The following is a 21,837-nucleotide window of genomic DNA, read 5'->3' on the forward strand; positions in this document are numbered from 1 at the left end:
CTGCAATCATTGTTCTCTTTTGTTTACTGCAAGCAAACATCATTCTCCACACCATACGTTTAATCTTTTGTTTTCAGCAAGCCGGTGAGATTGACAACCTCAATGTTAAGTTGGGGCAAAGTACTTTGATTGTGTTGTGCAGGTTCCACGTTGGCGCCGGAATCCCTGGTGTTGCGCCGCACTACACTCCTTCACCAACAACCTTCACGTGGCCTTCATCTCCTACTGGTTCGATAACCTTGGTTTCTTTCTGAGGGAAAACTCGCTGCTGTACGCATCATACCTTCCTCTTGGGGTTCCCAACGGACGTGTGCTTTACCATCACAAGCACGAAGTTTCTCCTCTCTGTGCTGCTCCGGTGGTCGGAGGAAACTGCAGCGGAGGAGATCTCTTCTACACCTCCAACCAATAAGCTTGGTGGAGCTCAATTTCGATCCGATCTTGTCGGATCTGGCCTCCATGGCCAGAGCTTGGCGACGGCTAGATCTCGAGCTCCGGGGATCATTGAAGCTTCTTCTGGCGAAGGATCTAAGCACCGGCTTCATGGCGCTGCTACTACATCTGGCCAAAGGGGCCCCTTCGGACCGCGGAGCTCCCGGCTCTTGCGGCTCTTCTTCCTCCAGGCCTCTGAGCCATCGCGGAGGATCTTCATCAACCTCACCGCGGCGTTCATCGGCGACCTTGCCCCAAGTGGTGTAGTCCCCGGCGGCATGGTCGACGGCTGCGACATCGAGGTCAAGCACTGTCGGTGGAGGAGGATCGGATCGCGTTCTGTTTTTCAGTTCGAGGTCCTCTTAGCAAAAAACAAGAACTATGTTGTAATTTCAGTTTTTCTTCTGTTCCTTGATGTAATTTTATCCCACCGCTATAAATGAAGCCTAGGGCCTCCAGGCCCTACCCCTGTTCAAAAAAAAAAAAACAGGTCCTAGCATGTAAACCGGCCACACGTAGGAGACGGTCGTAGACGATCAGACCTCCCCGTGACGCAAGCGCTGACGCAGATAAGATGGAAAATACGTGGCCAGCGGGGACACGCAAACGCGACCCACCCAGAAACTTCGAGCGGCACGCGAGGTCCACCGTCGCTCCGTAACCGACAACGACCAAGAGACAGCTACGTGATCCAATCGGAGCCGTCCGTTCCCCCGAACCGACTCAATCGACGAGAGAACCCCTGTATAATTGCCCTCCCCTCCTCGCTAGCCTCTCTCTCCTCTCATAGCCTGTCGCAGGCTCCTCTCCTCTTCGTTCCTTCACGTCAACTGCGAGGTGTTCTCCTATACTCTCTTTCCTCTATATTTTCGAGGCCCTGATTTAATTGTTAGGTAGAATTTCGTTTTATTTAGAGAAGAAGCTAGATCTAGATCCATGTATGCTTGTTCCCTAGATTCAATATTACAGATTCTTCGATTGATCTCATAAATTGCGATATGAACTAGTTTGTTGTTTCAATTTGTGTACTTGTTTTGATATGTTAGATGATCTTTCTTCTAGTATGATATAATGTTTGGTGATCTTCTATATGTCGTTCATCTTCTTGTCAAACCAGGACTTCTTAATTTCCGTCTAGGCCTTTCAGATATCTAATTGGAAACCAGCCTTTCAGATCTAGTTTTATTTATATTTATACTACGAATTTGATTCCTGTTCTTCCTACTTCAGGATGTTGAGTTATCCAGGCTGGTTCGGTCATTTGTTGCCCCACAGAACATGTTATCTAGGCGACGGCAGTCCGACATCTTCTGGCGATTTGGTCGTGAACGCTGACCAATTGATGAGCCGGTTCAGTCAATTTCTGTTGCCCAATTCTTCACCAACTGATCCAGCTATCCAAGAGTAGTTCATCTGGCTCCCTGGAGCATGCTGCCACCGGTATTTTGAGCAGCAGGAGGCCAGGTCGTACTGACCGATTTTACTTTGAAGAACGCGACGGCCAATGAACTGGTCACCTGGTTTATGGTCCTGTTTGCTGACCAAATGATGCCCATGCTCCAGGGTTGCACGTCAGATATGCTTCCCTGTCTTCAGATCTAAGGTAATTGTGTTGGTAAGCTGATGTGCCGTGTTGTACTCTACATGTATCTAGATTGGTAGACTAGAACGGCCTTTGCCATGTCGGGTGCGCTCGCTTGGCAGGCCAGAAGACAATAAAAGTACATTTTGTTGTGTTTGCGGGGTGGAGATCGCACGGGGAACTATTTGTTCTATTTTGCCCCGGGTTCTCCACCCTGCCATTGTGTCTCCGTCTCGTGCTGGTCTGTTGATTGTGCAACGTCCTGCAATGTCGCTATTCGTCTGAACTACACGGCGATAATTATATACCGAACGTTTCAAACTGCCTCGGGGTTAACTACATACAGAAGAACTGTCGCTCGCTGAGGCACAACAACAATAACTACAAACGAAGGTACATCTGACTACTTCACTTAAATTTTCTGCATGAAGCAAACAATGATTGATTCGAACTTACCTCGATCGCAGTTACTTTGATCAAATATCAATTCAAAAATTTATACACTCGGTGTTGTGACTTGAATATAACTTAATTTGATCAGATCTCAATTCAAAGTTTTATACACTCATTGCTGTGACTTGAATATAACCCTGCGTGGTATCTGTCAAGAAACAATTCTCTTTGTCGATCGTTACAGTTTTGTCTTCCAACTTCGCTGCCCAGCATGTTAATGTGTTTATATATCTGGGGAATATGTTGCTGCTGAACTTTCAACATGGAACCCAGCAGCAATTTTGAGTATTCTTGGTTTCTATTTCTGAATGCTTGTTCTCTTTCAGTTGCCATGACTTCTCTATGTCTTATCCTAGAGAGACGAGTTGCTTGTTGTTGTTCCATTCGGTGCAAGTATTTCCCTTGTATGTACCTTGTCATCTTAATGGACTTGAGGACCTCCATTGAATTGGTGATACATCACACCACCTAAGGACCAGTTTTGTGCTGCGGGACATCTGGTACTTGATGAGTTTGTGTTCAATTCAATGACTGCTCACTGGTGCCTTGTCCGGGTTGTTTCCTCAGTAATTTTCTGAGGAAGGTTAACTTCCTTCATGTTTGGATGATGTACTTGTTGATACAACTTGCAAGACATCTTCATGGACATCTGGTGATATATATTTCATGCATGTACAAACTGGTATCGTATATTGCCTTATAGTCTGTTAGGTGTTGCGGAACAGATTCATTTCTTTGATGCCCGTTATCTTATCTAGTTAACTTTAGTGATCTTAGTTGTATATTGCCTTGCAGTCTGTAAACATATTCATTTCTCTGATGCGTGTTTTGTTTTGTACTTACAATTTTATAAACCAAACAGGCTAAGAAATGAAAGTTTTTGTTCAATTTGGTTTTATCTACAAACATTTTTGGTAAAATACTCCCTAGTAAAGTTTGTTCATGCATTTTATTTTGCCCTTAAAATTTAAATAGAAAAGGCTAATAAATGAAGGTTTCTGTTAAATTTTTTGGTGAAGTGTGGACGTGAACTTTTAGCTCCTAGGTGCATGTGAAAATACTTAAAAAATGTGTCATAAATTATATGGGTAGGAAGTGTATGCAGGTACAATTTGAACCTAAAGTATTGAATTATGTAGCAAAGCTCCTCTTTTTTTTTTTTTGTTTCTGTAGTCTTTAAAAGTTGCACCAGTATGATAGTGATATGTGGGTGTGTGAATTATGGCAATTTTTTCTGACACATTTATAAAGAGTTGTTTGATTTTTAAACATTGGGTGCATGGGAACATGGGACCCTGGGTGCTCCGTCGTAATAACTGGGGAAGTACTCCCTAGTAAAATTTGTTCATGCGTTTTGTCAAAGAAATGAAGGTTTGTATTCAATTTGTTGTTATGAACAAACATTTTCGGGTCCCAATTCCTTACAAAAAGCGAAGAAAGTTTGGGTATGTTTTTGTTTTGAAAGTTAAGATCATTTGTTATTATGGTCTTCTGTTCAAAATGCTATATATCTTCATATTGACAAGTTTGGGTATGTTCTTGTTTTGAAAGATGAGATCATTTGTTATTACGGTCTTCTGTTTATAGTATTATGTATTCATATTGACTTGTCTTGCATAATAATCGCTTAACTGTGCATGGTGTCTGATACTCATAGAATATATCAAATAAATCATTGGATCTTTAGATCTGAACTGTAAAGAGCATTCAAGCAAATCAAATGCTGTGAATGATGGTCTCATGCTCATATGATAGATCAAATATATAATGGATCTTTAGCTCTGAACTGGAAAGAGCATTCCAGCATATGAATTGCTGGGAATGATGGTTCGACTCCATCAAGATCCGCTACCTCTGTTGATAATGGGACCCAATTTTTAAGGGTATCAGCTTAGAATATTAGGGAAATTGTATTTTGAACATAATCTACTTTGAGTAATTTTGCCTTAATTTCTTATATGAATTTTGTTTCATTGTCTTTTTGAAGAAGCCAGCACGGACACTCAGTTTGGCTTAAGCGTTTCCACTTCCACGGCCAGACAGTCTGGACCGACCTACCACATCTAGACACCAACTCACCAGAAGCAAGATCTAGTGGCGAGATAACGACACCATAAAAACCGTACTTCCTTGGGTTGGGAAATGTAAGGCAGACTGTAATATTGAAGTGTAAGGCAGACTGTAATATTGAAGCGCTTTTGATTATGAATAAATGCCAACTTTTCTATCATGTATAATCTACATATAGGTGAACAAATGCGTTGTAGAATCTTAAAAGATGTATGGGCTACACTTCTTTTTTCGATAAAGAGGGTATGGTTTGGGCTGCGCACATAAATGTCTTCAACAAACAGATACTAAACCTAATGAGAAGATCTAGGGTAGGTGTATGCGTGTGTGTATGAGCGTCTGCGTTTGTACCGTATTTCTAAAAAAAGAATATCTACCGGAAGCTATTATTTCGAGGACATACATTCGAAGATAATATTATTCTCTTTTTATTTACGAAACACAAATGCAGACGTTTAAACCTGTGGTTTGAACTCTTGGTGGGCTGAGGGTGCTACTACCCTCCTAACCACCGAACCACATGTTGGTATTATTTTTTATTTTGCATGTGTTTTAAGGTAGTAATGAATTCAATTAAATGGGAGTTAATCGCTCAAAGATGAAAAAACAATGTTGGATAACAATGGCTAGAGACGTAGTTCTCGTGCGAAGACGGGCGCTACGCTAATGCACGGAATCGACATTTTAATTTTTTTAACCCTCCAAGATGGCTTAATTGGCTGTTTTTTTGGGCTTGAGTAACCTAGCTACCTACTGATGCTACACTTGGGCCTCCAATTCTAATTACGTGATTGTCTGCCGTAGTTCGTAGTACAAATGTAATAGGGGGATGATGGTTTGGGGAGTCTAGCCCCTGCTCGCCTTTGTATCTGCCCTTGCTGATATGCACCACCTTGTTTTACTCACAAAGTGCATGCTCATCAGGTTGTGCAGCCACCAAACTGAAAAACCGAGGAACTTTGCAGTTTGCACTGAAATCGCCTCCAAGAAGTAGAAATATGTGGCTTGAGAGGAACCAAACATGAAGTTTCTTCTGAAACGGTTATTCGAATGTGCAACAATGCTGGAAAAGATATCAAGAACTTCCCATTGCTGAGTCACTAGAAACGCCGCCAAGAATTTCTGGCGGAGGCTACGAAGCTTCTCTAGGCGTGGAATACGTATGAAGGGGCTATGATTTGCCTAATCTAGTCTTTGCATAGTTAGCCATGAAGGAAATATATGCTGGAAATTTGCACACATGAAAGTACGGTTATGGGTACCTAGATGGGGGTGGAGGGTAATAGGTACTACTTGAAGTTTTTTTCTCCTTATTTTAGTGGCTCAACACAAAAGTAAAGTTCTTTTGATGCAATGTGAGCAATCCTATATGAAGTTATGAACACACACAAAGGAATACAATTGCAATAAGGAACAAGTAAAAAATGTAAAGGTAGGAGTAACTGCCAAACAAAGACACGTGACACACAATTTGTTTCCCGCAGTTTATTCTCAAGAAAAGTACGTCTATGTTGGAGAGGTATGGCACCACGAAGGCCACCAACACCATGAAGGCCCACCATATTCTCCAGTGACCCCACCACGAAGTTGAATGCACATTTCACTAGGTGGCTAGAGTTACTTGGAAGCATCCGGGTTATGGATTTGCTTCAAGAAAAAGATTGTGAGGGTTTGGAGACTACCTTTAAAGTCTACCACGAGTGAGTAAGGTATTCCTTCGTGGGATAGGAAAATCCTTCGTGGGATCTCACACCTCTCCAACGTGAGCCTTCGTGACGTTGGGAAATCCTTCGTGGGATCTCACACCTCTCTAACGTGACATACCTTTCTCTCAAGGAAGGGAACAAGGGAATACATCTTCATCTCCGCGTGCTTCGATTATTTCTAACCGATCTCTTTACTTGTGCTCTTAATTTGTTTGATAGCCTTCGTGCTTGAAGTATCTTGTTTTATCATATAGGTTGCCTCACCTAGTTTGCATTAGGCTCACTTTCTGTTACGCAAAGCCTAAACTTGTAAAAGAAATAAACAAAAATTTGTAGAACCTATTCACCCCCTCTAGGTTACCATCTCTATCCTTTCAATGACCCATTAAATAGCTGAAGGTCAGAAATTGTGAAGATCAATGAGGTTTTAATTATTCATGGATGGAGAACATTATGTGAATGGACCTGCAGACGAATATCGGTGACACATGCACGAAGTTGAAGGGTCGCGGCGGCTCCAGCTCGGCTCAGGGATAGAAGCGTGGGCGCGTCGGCTTGCACGGAGGAGCAGACACGTGCTGCTGTAGCGATAGCGATCCATGCCCGACTGGGGCCAAGTCACTCGGTGGTGTGCGGATGGAGTCACGGTGGCACCATGATAAACGGCGACCTACGAGCATAGGGTAGGAGAGATGGTACTAGATTGTGCCTTGGCGGCGACAGCGGCGGCGACGTGCGAGTCGTTTGCTGCTGGCAGTGAGGCTAGGACGCGCCTGCCATCAGGAAGTTTCCCCCTGGCCTCTTGAAGCCGTCGTTAGGGAGAGGGAGTATCGCGTATTGGTTGGCGTCGTTTTTTTTTCTCTGCTCTCCCTTCGACTCTTCGAGAGAGTGGGAAGCGGGGTGCGATTCTAGGCGTCGGATGACGAACGCATCTTTTCTAGTAAACGAAACATCCAAGGTAGTATTCACTTCCTAACAAAATCCATTAATAGTTTGGATGTGAGCGATCCAGATAAGATGGAGCTAATTGCCGACGGCAGTTGCATGGAAATGGTTCTTCTGCATAGAAGGTCTGCTACAAATGCGGTAAGGTGATAATGTGATTCGATTTGAAATAGGGGGTGACATTTGGTATGTAAATACTATGAATTGTGACATCATGGGGACGCATGTTTCACCTTAATAGTAAAGATTGCCATATACATAATATTAATATATGATACTTGATACTTCCCATTAGTATGAGTGAGTCCGGTAATCCTACTCCGCATCACCAGGCAGCAAAGGAGATGAAGCAGTTAATCAATCGTCATTTTTGAAACCTTCTGTTTTTCTTTAGGCCTTGTTCGGCAGCCATGGATCAGCGTGTTTTATCTCAAGTGTCTTGGGTGAGGAGGCGTGGATTGGCCGGTATTTATGTGTTTGAGGTATTTTCAGTTGAACCATTTGCTGATCCGTGAGAGTATACAGGTGGGGTAGGTGCGTGTAACACCGCAGGATTTAATCGCAAGCTACCAGAAAATACACTCGAATCTGCTGCAGATCGTCTGAGCAACCAGAAAATTAGTGATCAAACAAAACGCGAGGTATACGGGGCGTTTCTAATCTCTGTGGACACAGTACAATTATTTCATCAGTATTGATGGGGTTCACCCTTCCAAACAATTCGTGGGATGTTTCATGGTGTTACACAGAGCAAATCTGAAAATTTACACAAGAAACCCTCTCAAACCCGGGCTGCCGAACGAGGCGTTATTTTTTGGAAAACGCTTGTATTCGGGCGACCGATCCCGCCCGCCGGATCGGTCGCTCTCACTCACGCGCGCGCTAAAGGGATTCGTAGCATAGAAAATAAAATATTTCCTACCGCAAGAACGAAACACAAGCCAAGATCTAATCTAGTAGACGGTAGCAACGAGGAGATGAAGAGACTAACCCTCGAAGATTCGCAAAGCTTAACGAGATTAGATCTCGGGGTGGATGTAGTCGATCACTTGCCGCTTGCAAAAGCGCGTAGAAGATCTTGATCTTGACGGTGCCACAATCGGGCAGCACCTCCGTACTCGGTCACACGTTCGGTGTTGATGAAGACGACGTCCTTCTCCCCGTTCCGGCGGGCAGCGGAGTAGTAGATCCTCCTCGGAATCCTGGCAGCACGACGGCATGGTGGCGGTGGTGGTGGAGAACTCCGGCAGGGCTTCGCCTATGCGCTGCGGGAGTTGTGGTGGAGGAGGAGGCGGCTAGGGTTTGGGGAGAGGCTAGGGTTTGGGGCGCCGGCCAAGGGGGTGCGGCCAACTTGTGGTCTTGGGGTGGCCGGCCCCCTCCCCTTGCTCCTCATTGTATAGGTGGAAGCCCCAAGAGTTGTAGTCCAAGTCTTCGAATAAGACCCCAACTCCAAAACCTACCTTTGGTGGGAAACCTACTCAAGGAGGGAGTCCTACTCAAGGTGGGACTCCCACCTTTCCTTGAGGTGGGGTGGCCGTCCATCTTAGGTGGAGACCACCTAGGACTCCTCCCCTTAGGGTTGGCCGGCCAAGGTTGTGGAGTCCCTCCGGGACTCCACCTTCCATAGTGCCTTTCTTCCGGACTTTTCTAGAACCTTTCATAAATGCACCGGATCATTTCCAAACTTGGAATATGACTTCCTATATATGAATCTTATTCTCCGGACCATTGCGGAACTCCTCGTGATGTCCTGGATCCCATCCGAGACTCCGAACAAAACTTCGAACTCCATTCCATATTCCATACCTACTCAAACAACATCAAACCTTAAGTGTGTCACCCTACGGTTCGCGAACTATGCAGACATGGTTGAGACTTCTCTCCGACCAATAACCAATAGCGGGATCTGGAGATCCATAATGGCTCCCACATATTCAACGATGACTTAGTGATCGATTGAACCATTTACATACGAGACCGATTCCCTTTGTCACGCGATATATTACTTGTCCGAGGTTTGATCATCGGTATCACGATACCTTGTTCCACCTTGTTTCCTGACAAGTACTCTTTACTCGTACCGTGGTATGTGGTCTCTTATGAACCATTCATATGCTTGCAAGCCATTTAGACGACATTCCACCGAGAGGGCCCAGAGTATATCTATCCGTCATCGGGATGGACAAATCCCACCGTTGATCCATATGCCTCAACTCATACTTTCCGGATACCTAATCCCACCTTTATAACCACCCATTTACGTAGTGGCGTTTGATGTAATCAAAGTACCCTTCCGGCATAAGTGATTTACATGATCTCATGGTCGAAAGGACTAGGTAACTATGTATCGAAAGCTTATAGCAAATAAACTTAATGACGTGATCTTATGCTACGCTTAATTGGGTGTGTCCATTACATCATTCACATAATGATATAACCTTGTTATTAATAACATCCAATGTTCATGATCACGAAACGATGATCATCTATTAATCAACAAGCTAGTTATACAAGAGGCTTACAAGGGACTTCTTGTTGTTTACATAACACACATGTATCAATGTTTCGGTTAATACAATTATAGCATGGTATATAAACATTTATCATAAACACAAAGATATATAATAACCAATTTATTATTGCCTCTTGGGCATATCTCCAACAGTCTCCCACTTGCACTAGAGTCAATAATCTAGATTACATTGTAAGGTACCTAAAACCCATGGCATTCTGGTGTTGGTCATGCTTTGCTCCAGGGAGAGCTTTAGTCAACGGATCTGCTACATTCAGATCAGTGTGTACTTTGCAAATATTTACTTCTCCATCTTCGATGTACTCGCGAATCGAATGAAAACGCAGCTTGATATGCTTTAGCTTCTTGTGTGACCTTAGTTCTTGTGCATTGGCGATGGCACCCATGTTGTCACAATAAATGACTAGTGGGTCCAATGCACTAGGAACCACACCGAGCTCAACAATGAACCTCTTCATCCATACCGCTTCCGATGAAGTCTCCGAAGCCGCTATGTATTCTGATTCTGTTGAAGACTTCGCCACCTTGCATCGCTTGGAGCTGCACCGGCCTACTGCAGACACCATTCAATATAAACACGTACCCGGACCGAGACTTAGAGTCATCGGGATCGGTGTTCCAACTTGCATCGGTGTAACTCGGTTACAACGAGCTCTTGGTCACCGCCATAACAAAGAAACATATCCTTAGTTCTTTTCAAGTACTTCGGGATATTCTTGACCGTTGTCCGAGTGTTCCATTCCCGGATCACTTTGATATCTCGCTAGTCAAACTAACGACGATGTGCTATATCCGGTCTAGTACACAGCATGGCATACATGATAGAGCCTATCGCCGAGGCATAGGGGATCCGATTCATCCTCTCTCTTTCTTCTGCCGTAGCCGGACCTTGAATCTTACTCAAGACCTTACCTGGCAACATCGGTAAGAATCCTTTCTTACTTTCATCCATTCTAAACTTCTTTATAATCTTGTCCAGGTATGTACTCTGTGAAAGTCCTATTAGGCGTCTTGATCTATCTCTATAAATCTTGATGCCTAAAATGTACGCTGCTTCACAAAGGTCCTTCATTAAAAAACACTTATTCAAATAACCTTTTACACTGCTTAATAGTTCTATATCATTCCCAATCAATAATATGTCATCTACATATAATATCAGGAATGCTACAGAGCTCCCACTCACTTTCTTGTAAATACAGGCCTCTCCATGACACTGTATAAACCCGAAGTCTTTGATCACCTTATCAAAGCGTCGGTTCCAACTCCTGGATGCTTGGTTCAGTCCATAAATGGAACGCTGAAGTTTGCATACCATGTCAGCATTTTTAGGATCAACAAAACCTTTGGGTTGTACCATATACAACTCTTTCTCAATGTCACCATTAAGGAACGCCGTTTTGACATCCATCTGCCAAATCTCATAATCGAAAAATGCAGCAATTGCTAACAAAATCCTTACGTACTTTAGCTTCGCTACAGTGTGAGAAAAGTCTCATCGTAGTCAACACCTTGAATTTGTCGGAAACCCTTTGCGACAAGTCGAGCTTTATAGACAAGTAACATTACCGTCAAGCATCTGTTTTTCTCTTGAAGATCCATTTATTCTCAACAGCCTTGCGGCTATCAGGTAGATCTACCAAAGTCCATACTTTGTTATCATACATGGATCCCATTTCGGATTTCATGGCTTCTTGCCATTTGTTGGAATCTGGGCTCATCATCGTTTCTTCATACGGCGCATGGTCCTCATCATTGTTGTCCACAATCATGAGATTTAGACAAGGATCATACCAATCAGGAGTGGTACGTTCCCTTGTCGATCTGCGAGGTTCAGTAGCTACCTCGCTCGAAGTTTCATGATCATTATCATTAGCTTCCTCTGTCACCGGTGCAGGCGGCACAGGAACATCTACCGATATTGCGCTACTCTGATCAACGAGAGAAGGTTCAGTAACCTCGTCGAGTTCTACTTTTCTTCCAGTCACTTCTTTAGTGAGAAACTCTTTCTCAAGAAAGGTTCCATTCTTAGCAACAAAGACTTTGCCTTCGGATTTGTGATAGAAAGTGTACCCAATTGTTTCTTTAGGGTATCCTATGAAGACGCATTTCTCCGATTTGGGTTCTAGCTTGTCAGGTTGTAACTTCTTTACATAAGCTTCACAGCCCCAAACTTTAAGGAACGACAACTTAGGTTTCTTCCCAAACCATAATTCATACGGTGTCGTTTCAACGGATTTAGATGGTTCCCTATTTAAAGTGAATGCGGCTGTCTCTAATGCATAACCCCAAAACGATAACAGCAAATCGGTAAGGGACATCATAGACCGAACCATATCTAAGAGAGTTCGATTACGACGTTCGGACACACCATTGCGCTCGTGGTGTTCCCGGCGGTGTCAATCGTGAAAGTATTCCGCATTTCTTTAAATGCATGCCAAACTCATAACTCAGATATTCGCCTCCGCGATCGAATCGCGTAAACTTGATCTTCTTGTTACGTTGATTTTCTACTTCACTTTGGAACTCCTTGAACTTCTCGGAAAGTCTCGGATTTATGTTTCATGAAATAGATATACCCATATCTACTCGGATCATCTGTGAAGGTTAGAACATAACGATAACCACCGCGCGAGGCTACACTCATTGGTCCGCACACATCGGTATGTATGATTTCCAATAAGTCTGTAGCTCGCTCCATAATACCAGAGAATGGAGTCTTAGTCATTTTCCCCATTAGACATGCTTCGCATCTGTCAAGTGACTCAAAGTCAAGTGACTCAAGTAGTCCATCGGAATGGAGTTTCTTCATGTGTTTCACTCCAATATGACCAAGACGACAGTGCCACATATACGTAGAATTATCATTCAATTTAATTTGCTTAGCATCTATGTTATGAACATGTGTATCATTACTATCGAGACTTAATAGAAATAAACCATTCTTCTCAGGCGCATGACCATAAAAGATATTATTCATAAAAATAGAACAACCATTATTCTCAGACTTGAATGAATAACCGTCTTGCATTAAACACGATCCAGATATAATGTTCATGCTCAACGCAGGCACCAAATAACAATTATTGAGGTCTAAAACTAATCTCGATGGTAGATGTAGAGGGAGCGTGCCGACAGCAATCACATCGACCTTGGATCCATTTCCAACGCGCATCATCACTTCATCCCTCGCTAGGCTTCGTTTATTCCGTAGTACATGTTTCGAGTTACAAATGTGAGAAACCGAACCAGTATCAAATACCCAGGCACTAGTACGAGAACCAGTGAGATAAACATCTATAACATGTATATCAGATATACCTTTCTTCTTCTTGACAAGGCCGCTCTTCAGATCAGCCAAGTACTTGGGGCAATTCCGCTTCCAGTGCCCCTTCCCATTGCAGTAATAGCAGTCCGTATCAGGTTTGGGGCCACCCTTAGGCTTCTCAGGAGGCGCGGCAACTTTCTTGCCACCCTTCTTGAGGTCCCTCTTAGGTTTACCCTGCTTCTTGAACTTGGTGGTCTTATTGACCATCAACACTTGGTGCTCCTTTTGTATCTCAACCTCCGCAGATTTCAGCATGGAGAAGAGTTCAGGTAACTCCTTGTTCATGTTCTGCATATTGTAGTTCATCACGAAGTTCTTGTAACTTGGTGGCAGTGATTGGAGAACACGATGAATACCCAGCCTGGTTAGGGATCACAATCCCCAAGTCACTGAGCTTCCTCGCGTGTCCGGACATAGCGAACACGTGCTCACTAACGGAGCTGCCCTCTTCCATCATGCAGCCAAAGAACTGCTTCGATGCCTCATAGCTCTCCACGGCCGCATGAGTTTCAAAGATAACTTTGAGCTCACGGATCATCTCACAAGGGTCGTGGTGCTCAAAACGCTTTTGGAGCTCTGCCTCTAGGCTGCATAGGATGGCACACTAAACTTGAGAGTACACTTTAGCCCGAGTCTCGAAAGCATTCTTTTCTTCCTCGGATACTGCAGGGGGTGGTGGGGAACCTAGCGGTGCTTCGAGCACATATTGCAGATTTCCGCCATTGAGGAAGATCCTCACATGACGGAACCAGTCGGTGAAGTTGCTACCATTGCTTTTAAGCTTTTCTTTCTCTAGGAACTGATTAAAATTGATTGATGGGGACGCCATGATCTACAACATATATTTGCAATAGTTTAGACTAAGTTTATGATAAATTGAGTTCAAATTTTAATTTAACAAAATTAAAAACTAGGTGAACTCCCACTCAAAACAATATCCCTCACATTGTTTTGGTGATCACACGAACCAAATCCACCACACCAAGCCCGATCATCACGAACAAGATGTAATTTCAATGGCGAACACTCAAAGTGTTCATCATATCAATCATATGACTCATGCTCTACCTTTCGGTATCCCGTGTTCCGAGACCATGTCTGTACATGCTAGGCTCGTCAAGGCAACCTTAGTACTCGCGTGTACAAAACTGGCTTGTACCCGTTGTATGCACATATAAAATCTATCACACCCGATCATCACGAGATGCTTCGAAACGACAAGTCTTAGCAACGGTGCATACTAAGGATGAACACTTTATTATCTTGACATTTAGTGAGAGGGATCATCTTATAATGCTACCGCCGCGATCTAAGCAATATAAGATGCATAAAGGATTAACATCACATGCAATTCATATGTGATATGATATGGCCCTTTTGTCTTTGCGCCTTTGATCTTCATCTCCAAAGCACGGACATGATCCTCCATCATCAACGGGCATGATCTCCATCATCGTCGGCGTAGCACCAAGGTCAATGGTGCCGTCTTCATGATTGTCCTCCATGTAGCAACTATTACAGCTACTTTGAAATACTACTCAACATGAAATTTAAAGACAACCATAAGGCTCTCGCCGGTTGCCACAATACAATAATGATCATCTCATACATATTCATCATCACATTATGGCCATATCACATCACCAAACCCCGCAAAAACAAGTTAGACGGTTCTAATTTGGTTTGCATATTTTACGTGGTTTAGGGTTTTCGCATAAGATCCAATCTACCTACGAACATGAACCACAACGGTGATACTAGTGTTGTCAATAGAAAGAGTAAATTGGATCTTTACTATAGTAGGAGAGACAGACACCCGCAAAGCCACTTATGCAATACAAGTTGCATGTCGAGCGTGGAGCAAATCTCATGAACGCGGTCATGTAAAGTTAGCCCGAGCCGCTTCATCCCACTATGCCACAAAGATGCAAAGTACTCGAACTAAAGACAAAAAAGCATCAACGCCCACAAAACAATTGTGTTCTACTCGTGCAACCAATCTATGCATAGACACGACTCTGATACCACTGAAGGGATTCGTAGCATAGAAAACAAAAATTTTCCTACCGCAAGAACGAAACACAAGCCAAGATCTAATCTAGTAGACGGTAGCAACGAGGAGATGAAGAGACTAACCCTCGAAGATTCGCAAAGCTTAACGAGATTAGATCTCGGGGTGGATGTAGTCGATCACTTGCCGCTTGCAAAAGCGCGTAGAAGATCTTGATCTTGACGGTGCCACAATCGGGCAGCACCTCCGTACTCGGTCACACGTTCGGTGTTGATGACGACGACGTCCTTCTCCCCGTTCCAGCGGGCAGCGGAAGTAGTAGATCCTCCTCGGAATCCCGGCAGCACGACGGCGTGGTGGAGGTGGTGGTGGAGAACTCCGGCAGGGCTTCGCCTATGCGCTGCGGGAGTTGTGGTGGAGGAGGAGGCGGCTAGGGTTTGGGGAGAGGCTAGGGTTTGGGGCGCCGGCCAACTTGTGGTCTTGGGGTGGCCGGCCCCCTCCCCTTGCTCCTCATTATATAGGTGGAAGCCCCAAGAGTTGTAGTCCAAGTCTTCGAATAAGACCCCAACTTCAAAACCTACCTTTGGTGGGAAACCTACTCAAGGAGGGAGTCCTACTCAAGGTGGGACTCCCACCTTTCCTTGAGGTGGGGTGGCCGGCCACCTTAGGTAGAGCCCACCTGGGACTCCTCCCCTTAGGGTTGGCCGGCCAAGGTTGTGGAGTCCCTCCGGGATTCCACCTTCCATAGTGCCTTTCTTCCGGACTTTTCTAGAACCTTCTAGAACCTTTCATAAATGCACCGGATCATTTCCAAACTTGGAATATGACTTCCTATATATGAATCTTATTCTCTGGACCATTCCGGAACTCCTCGTGATGTCCTGGATCCCATCCGAGACTCCGAACAAAACTTCGAACTCCATTCCATATTCCATATCTACTCAAACGACATCAAACCTTAAGTGTGTCACCCTACGGTTCGCGAACTATGCAGACATGGTTGAGACTTCTCTCCGGCCAATAACTAATAGCGGGATCTGGAGATCCATAATGGCTCCCACATATTCAACGATGACTTAGTGATCGATTGAACCATTTACATACGATACCGATTCCCTTTGTCACGCGATATATTACTTGTCCGAGGTTTGATCATCGGTATCACGATACCTTGTTCCACCTAGTTTCCTGACAAGTACTCTTTACTCGTACCGTGGTATGTGGTCTCTTATGAACCATTCATATGCTTGCAAGCCATTTAGACGATATTCCACCGAGAGGGCCCAAAGTATATCTATCCGTCATCGGGATGGACAAATCCCACTGTTGATCCATATGCCTCAACTCATACTTTCCGGATACCTAATCCCACCTTTATAACCACCCATTAACGCAGTGGCGTTTGATGTAATCAAAGTACCCTTCCGGCATAAGTGATTTACATGATCTCATGGTCGAAAGGACTAGGTAACTTTGTATCGAAAGCTTATAGCAAATAAACTTAATGACGTGATCTTATGCTACGCTTAATTGGGTGTGTCCATTACATCATTCACATAATGATATAACCTTGTTATTAATAACATCCAATGTTCATGATCACGAAACGATGATCATCTATTAATCAACAAGCTAGTTATACAAGAGGCTTACTAGGGACTTCTTGTTGTTTACATAACACACATGTATCAATGTTTCGGTTAATACAATTATAGCATAGTATATAAACATTTATCATAAACACAAAGATATATAATAACCAATTTATTATTGCCTCTTGGGCATATCTCCAACACGCGCCGCTCGCCTGCAGCTAGGGGTGGACACAAAGCTCAAGGCTCGATGCTCGGCTCGAGCTCGACAAGGCTTGGCTCGGGCTCAACTCGGCTCGAAGGTCGGACAAGCCAAGCCTAAACCTTTCAATCGAGGCTCGAGGCTCGACAAGCCCGCTCGACGAAGCTCGCAAGCCGGCTCGAAGGCTCGATGTAATACGAAAATTCACGATAGCCTTTGATAAAATATTTACCAAATCCAGACTTTAATCAACAATTGAGCATAAATAGATCCATAACAAAGTCTAAGAAGTCTACTAGGGTACCATATTTATATGATGCAATTTAGGACTTTATATGTAAACACGGCAAATACCAGCAAACTTATAAAGAAGTTTGCAACATGAACACAAAACAAATGACCAGCCGTCCTGAAGAAGATACAAGTTACCACAATATCTGGTTCGCCAATTGTGACATCATAGTGCAAAATCCTAAAAGACTGCAGGCCATTTCCATCAGTATACACGATCGATGCATTTGCATAAAAATAGGCAGTACATATCCTAAACTTGTTCAGTTCAATGGGAAAAATAACCTGAGCACCAACAGATTTGTATGTGCGTGTACTTTCAGAATAACAATGCTTTAACCACTGACGACGACTCGGTGTTGCTCTCCCCTTCCAGACGTTCTGCTGCACCGACCTGTTCATGCTGTTGATGGCAGCAGACCGGCAAAGCACCAGCGCCGGCACGGAGACAGCCATGGTCACCGCGACCCTGTAGTCGAGGAACAAGAACGGCCGCAACGCCACCATGGACGGCTTCCCCAGGCTCAATTTGAGCACCATCTAGGATGCCTCCGCTAAACCTAGAAGAGCGACGCGCGCCTCGTACGCGGGGATCTAGTCGGGGAGGTGCAGCTGGTACGGGGAGGGAGCCATGGAAGGGCCACATGAGGAGGATATGGGGGCGATGCCGGCCGAAGTTGCTTGTGGTGGCTGGCGGTGGTGTCCGGCGGCGCTATTCCTAGCATATGGAAAGGGAATCGATCGACCTGGGCAAACGCTCGACCTTGGCTAAGTGCAATGACAGGGGAATCTCTCGAGCTTGCAAGCCGATCGAGCCAAGCCTAAAGCTTGCCGAGCCAAGCCTCGAGCCCAATTTCTGAAAACCTTTGAGGGACAAGCCGAGCCAGGCTCGGCTCGAGTTTTCACAAGCCTTGTCGAGCCGAGCCACGAGCCGGCTCGCCTCGGCTCGATTCCACCCCTACCTGCAGCTGCCTACTTTCTTTTTCTCCTCATAGCTAGCCCGCTGTCTCCGCTCGCATGCAACTCACCATGCTCACATGGATTGGACTGGACAACTTTTTCATGGCCACTTCCCCTAGCCGGTAATGTGTAGTACTACTACTGCTAGCGTAGGGGACTACACAAATCATGTGACCCCGGTGGCTAGCTAGCACTATGTAGCTAAAGAAATAATTTTGTAACACTTAGCTAACTACTTGATCGTGCTATTATTTATTTTTATTTCTTTAGATGCTAAAAATGTCAGTGATTTTAGAGTATTTTTTTGACACGTCGGTGTGTCGTATGTGTATACCTACAAACATACGAGATGCTTTGTTTACTCTTGATGTATGATAAAATGTTGTGTCCGACTGTAACACTGGCGTCTAAAATTCGTTGCCACGAGCCTGATCCGGCAAGGTCGGGTTTGAATCTAAACAAACCCTCTCCCGCATCGATGGGACTCATGGATGGGGATGCCGAGTCGTGAGATGCAGTCCACAATGGTATAACCAACTTAGGGTTAATTTTTGGATGTTGCATTTGCTCTTTTTTTTGTAACAAATGCCTATGAGTTTCGGTGTGAAAGAACTAACGAGATGTTGTAAGGTTTTCTGTGCGTTTGCTACGAGTATGTTTTCCTCTCCAATTTTTCGATGTTGCATACGTTCATTATTTTTGTAACAAAAGCCTAGGATTTTTATTGTGAAAGCACGCGCAAGATGTTGTAAGGATTTCTAGATGTTTGTTACAAGTTTGTTTTTCTCTCTAAATTACCGATGTGGCATATATTCATTATTTTTGTAACAAACACCTGTAAACTTTGTTGTGAATGCATGCGCGAGATGTTGTAAGGTTTTCTACATGTTTGTTTTTCTCCCTAAATTTTTGATGTTGTGTACGTTCATTATTTTTATACCAAACGCCTGTGAGTTTTGTTGTGAAAGCACACACGATATGTTGTAAGGTTTTCTTTGCGTTTGCTACAAGTTTGTGATTTTTCTCAGATTTTTCGGTATTTACTTGCCTTTCAAAATATTCTAAACACCCGTTATTTTTGTTGTAATCGTTATAATTGTTGTTGTAATAGTTGGTGGTCTTGTTGAAAACGAACATTAAAAAAGAAAATTGTAGGATAAATACTTTTTGTTGTATTACTTTTCAAACTATCGTGAAACTTTTTTAAATGATTGTAACATCTTTCAGAAAAAAATATTATAACAAATTATTGTAATACTATATTGTGCATGGCATTTTTGTTGGCGAAGCGAAGCAATGTTTTGCAAGAATTCACATGCTCTCCCGTCCTAAAAAAGATCTGACTTAAAGGCCGTGTGGTCCAGCAACATGCATGTACGTAGAGGCAGCAGCGCGATGTGACTTTACCACTGACGAAAGCGACGTGCATGAAGGTGTACCGGTTTCTAACTGTGCGATGCGAATCGGACTGCCCCTGAAGCAACCGATTTTGGCTCGAATATCCGGCGAACCGACGCCTAGAACACGCCTTATTTTTTAGGGCATCTCCAACGGCGACGTATACGGACGCTGAGCGACCGTTTGCGTCCGCTTTGACCGTAAATGCGTCTGGCACCCTCTTCAGCGGCACGACGCAAAGTGACCGGATCGTCCGCGGAGACGCAAACCTGGCCCAAATATGCGCCAGGTTTGCGTCTCCGCGGACGCTCGGCGGTCGCGCGGAGCGTCCGCTCGCTTCCCCACGGGCCCTCATGGCAGCGACCTAGGTTCGATCGGCCTCGAATTCACAACGCGCGGCGGTGTGGCAACGGCCGCAATGGAGCGCCGAACCGCCGCGGAAGAGCAACCGCCGGCCTCTTCGTTATACGCGCCGCCGTTAATCCGCGCACATTATAACCCCCGCGTGTACGGTAATTCAAGTTGAACCGCCTGCTTCTTCTTCCTCTTGTTCTTCTTCTCCAACACCGACACACCATGAGCGACTACACGCTGCCGTCCGACTCGGAGAGCGAGGGCAAGTCGCCCGGATTTCTGCATTGGTGAGAATCCCCTGCGACGCCAAGCGATCCGGGCTCCACGGCCAGCGACCCTGCCTCCACGCAGAGTGAGGACGACGAGGACGGAGGCGGCAATGGCGGCCGAAGGCCGGGGAGTGGACGGAGGCGGCCGCCGCGGCCGACGCGCGAGGACGAGGAGGAGGGCCAGGACGAGGAGGAGGAGGAGGAGGACGCCGACAGCAAGTTCGCCCGGTTGGAGGCGCAGGAGGCGGCGGACGACAAGGCGGCGGCAAGGAAGAAGTCCAGGGCGCTGGCGCGGGCGGCGCGTCGTTGTCCGTTAACCGACGACGACGAAGACGCCATTTCTTCCAGTTTCAACTCCTCGACGGGCGCGTCGTCCTCCAGTTCCGACGAGGAGGTGACAAGCAAGAGGCGTAGGAGTTTCGACGACCAGGCAGGGCCTTCTAACAAGAAGGCCAAAAAATATTTTTAGTTTATATGTTTTTAAATTTCTTCTTCTTTGTATGTTAAATATGTTTGAATCTAGTCGATTGAAGTATCCGATTAATTGTTTAGGCTATAATCTATTCGATTGGACCAACATGACATCATTGAGTACAACTTTTTCGCGTTTAAACTTGATCATTCAACAAAATTGAAAAGAAATAGCACAAAAAAAACTTGCATGTCCAAAATGCGTCAGCCCGCTGGAGGTAGCCCCCGATGCAAACGGATATTTAGCCCCTCGCGGTCATTTTGGCGTCCGCCAGGCGACGCAAACGGACGCCAGCGGACAATTTGGGCGTCCGAAATGCGTCGCGCCGCTGGAGAGGCCCTTAGAGAATCTTGAACCTTCTGGCCAGGTCGGTCGGGAGGTCCTCGCCACCGATCTGGTCGGTGCCTGTTCGGCACCGCACACCCTCCCACGATCCAGGTAATTTAGTGGGCCGCGGCCCATTACGTCAGGTGAGTTTCTTTTTCCTTTTTCTTCCTTCTTTTCTGTTTTTTCTTTTCTGTTTATATTTTCGTTTTTTAAAATCTGACCGTTTTAAAAACTTTTTTTGAGAATTTTTTTTAATAAAATTTGAACAGTTTTCTGAAACCAAAACAGTTTTTAAATTTGAACATTTTTTCGATTTGAATATTTTTTCAAAATTTGAAATTTGAATAATTTTTTAACTCGAACAATTTTCAAAATTGAACGTTTTTAAAATATGAACAAATTTCGAATGAACGCTTTTTCTATTTGAACAATTTTCATATTTGAACAATTTTCAAATTTTCAAATTTGAACGGTTTTCGAATTTGAACGGTTTTCAGATTTGAACGGTTTTCAAATTTGAACATTTTTTAATTTAAATATTTTCTCAATTTGAACAATTTTTAAAAATAAAAAATTTCGAATCTAAATAATACAAACAAAAATGAAACCAGAAAAAAGAAAAAAGAAAAGAAAACAGAAAAAAGAAACCAGAAAAGAAAAAAGAAAAAAAACGAACTGTTACAGGCCAAATAGCCACAAATGGGCCTGGCCCATACCCGACCAGGGGGTGTGCGGTGGCCGGTAACCACCGACCTGGTCGGTGTATAGGTTTTGCCAGGTCGGTCGATGGTAAACCATAAAGGGCCCATAAGCTGTACCGAAACCCAGCTAGAGCACACAATTTGTGGCCCACGGCTTTAGCTCCGCTTCCTCACTGAGTCACTGAGACAACGCCACCGTTGAGCGACTCCG

At 44.5% G+C, this 21,837-nt stretch overlaps 1 long non-coding RNA gene across 1 annotated transcript; it reads left to right on the top strand.

The window, feature by feature from the left end:
• The first annotated feature begins 1,104 nt into the window (after positions 1–1,104).
• On the top strand, positions 1,105–2,335 carry LOC124708679. Its single transcript, XR_007005260.1, has 2 exons — positions 1,105–1,269; positions 1,663–2,335. It is a non-coding gene; the product is annotated as an uncharacterized LOC124708679 (long non-coding RNA).
• Positions 2,336–21,837: the final 19,502 nt, after the last annotated feature.

The sequence above is a fragment of the Lolium rigidum genome, chromosome 4, assembly GCF_022539505.1.
Source record: "Lolium rigidum isolate FL_2022 chromosome 4, APGP_CSIRO_Lrig_0.1, whole genome shotgun sequence".
In the NCBI taxonomy this organism is placed as follows: Eukaryota; Viridiplantae; Streptophyta; class Magnoliopsida; order Poales; family Poaceae; genus Lolium; species Lolium rigidum.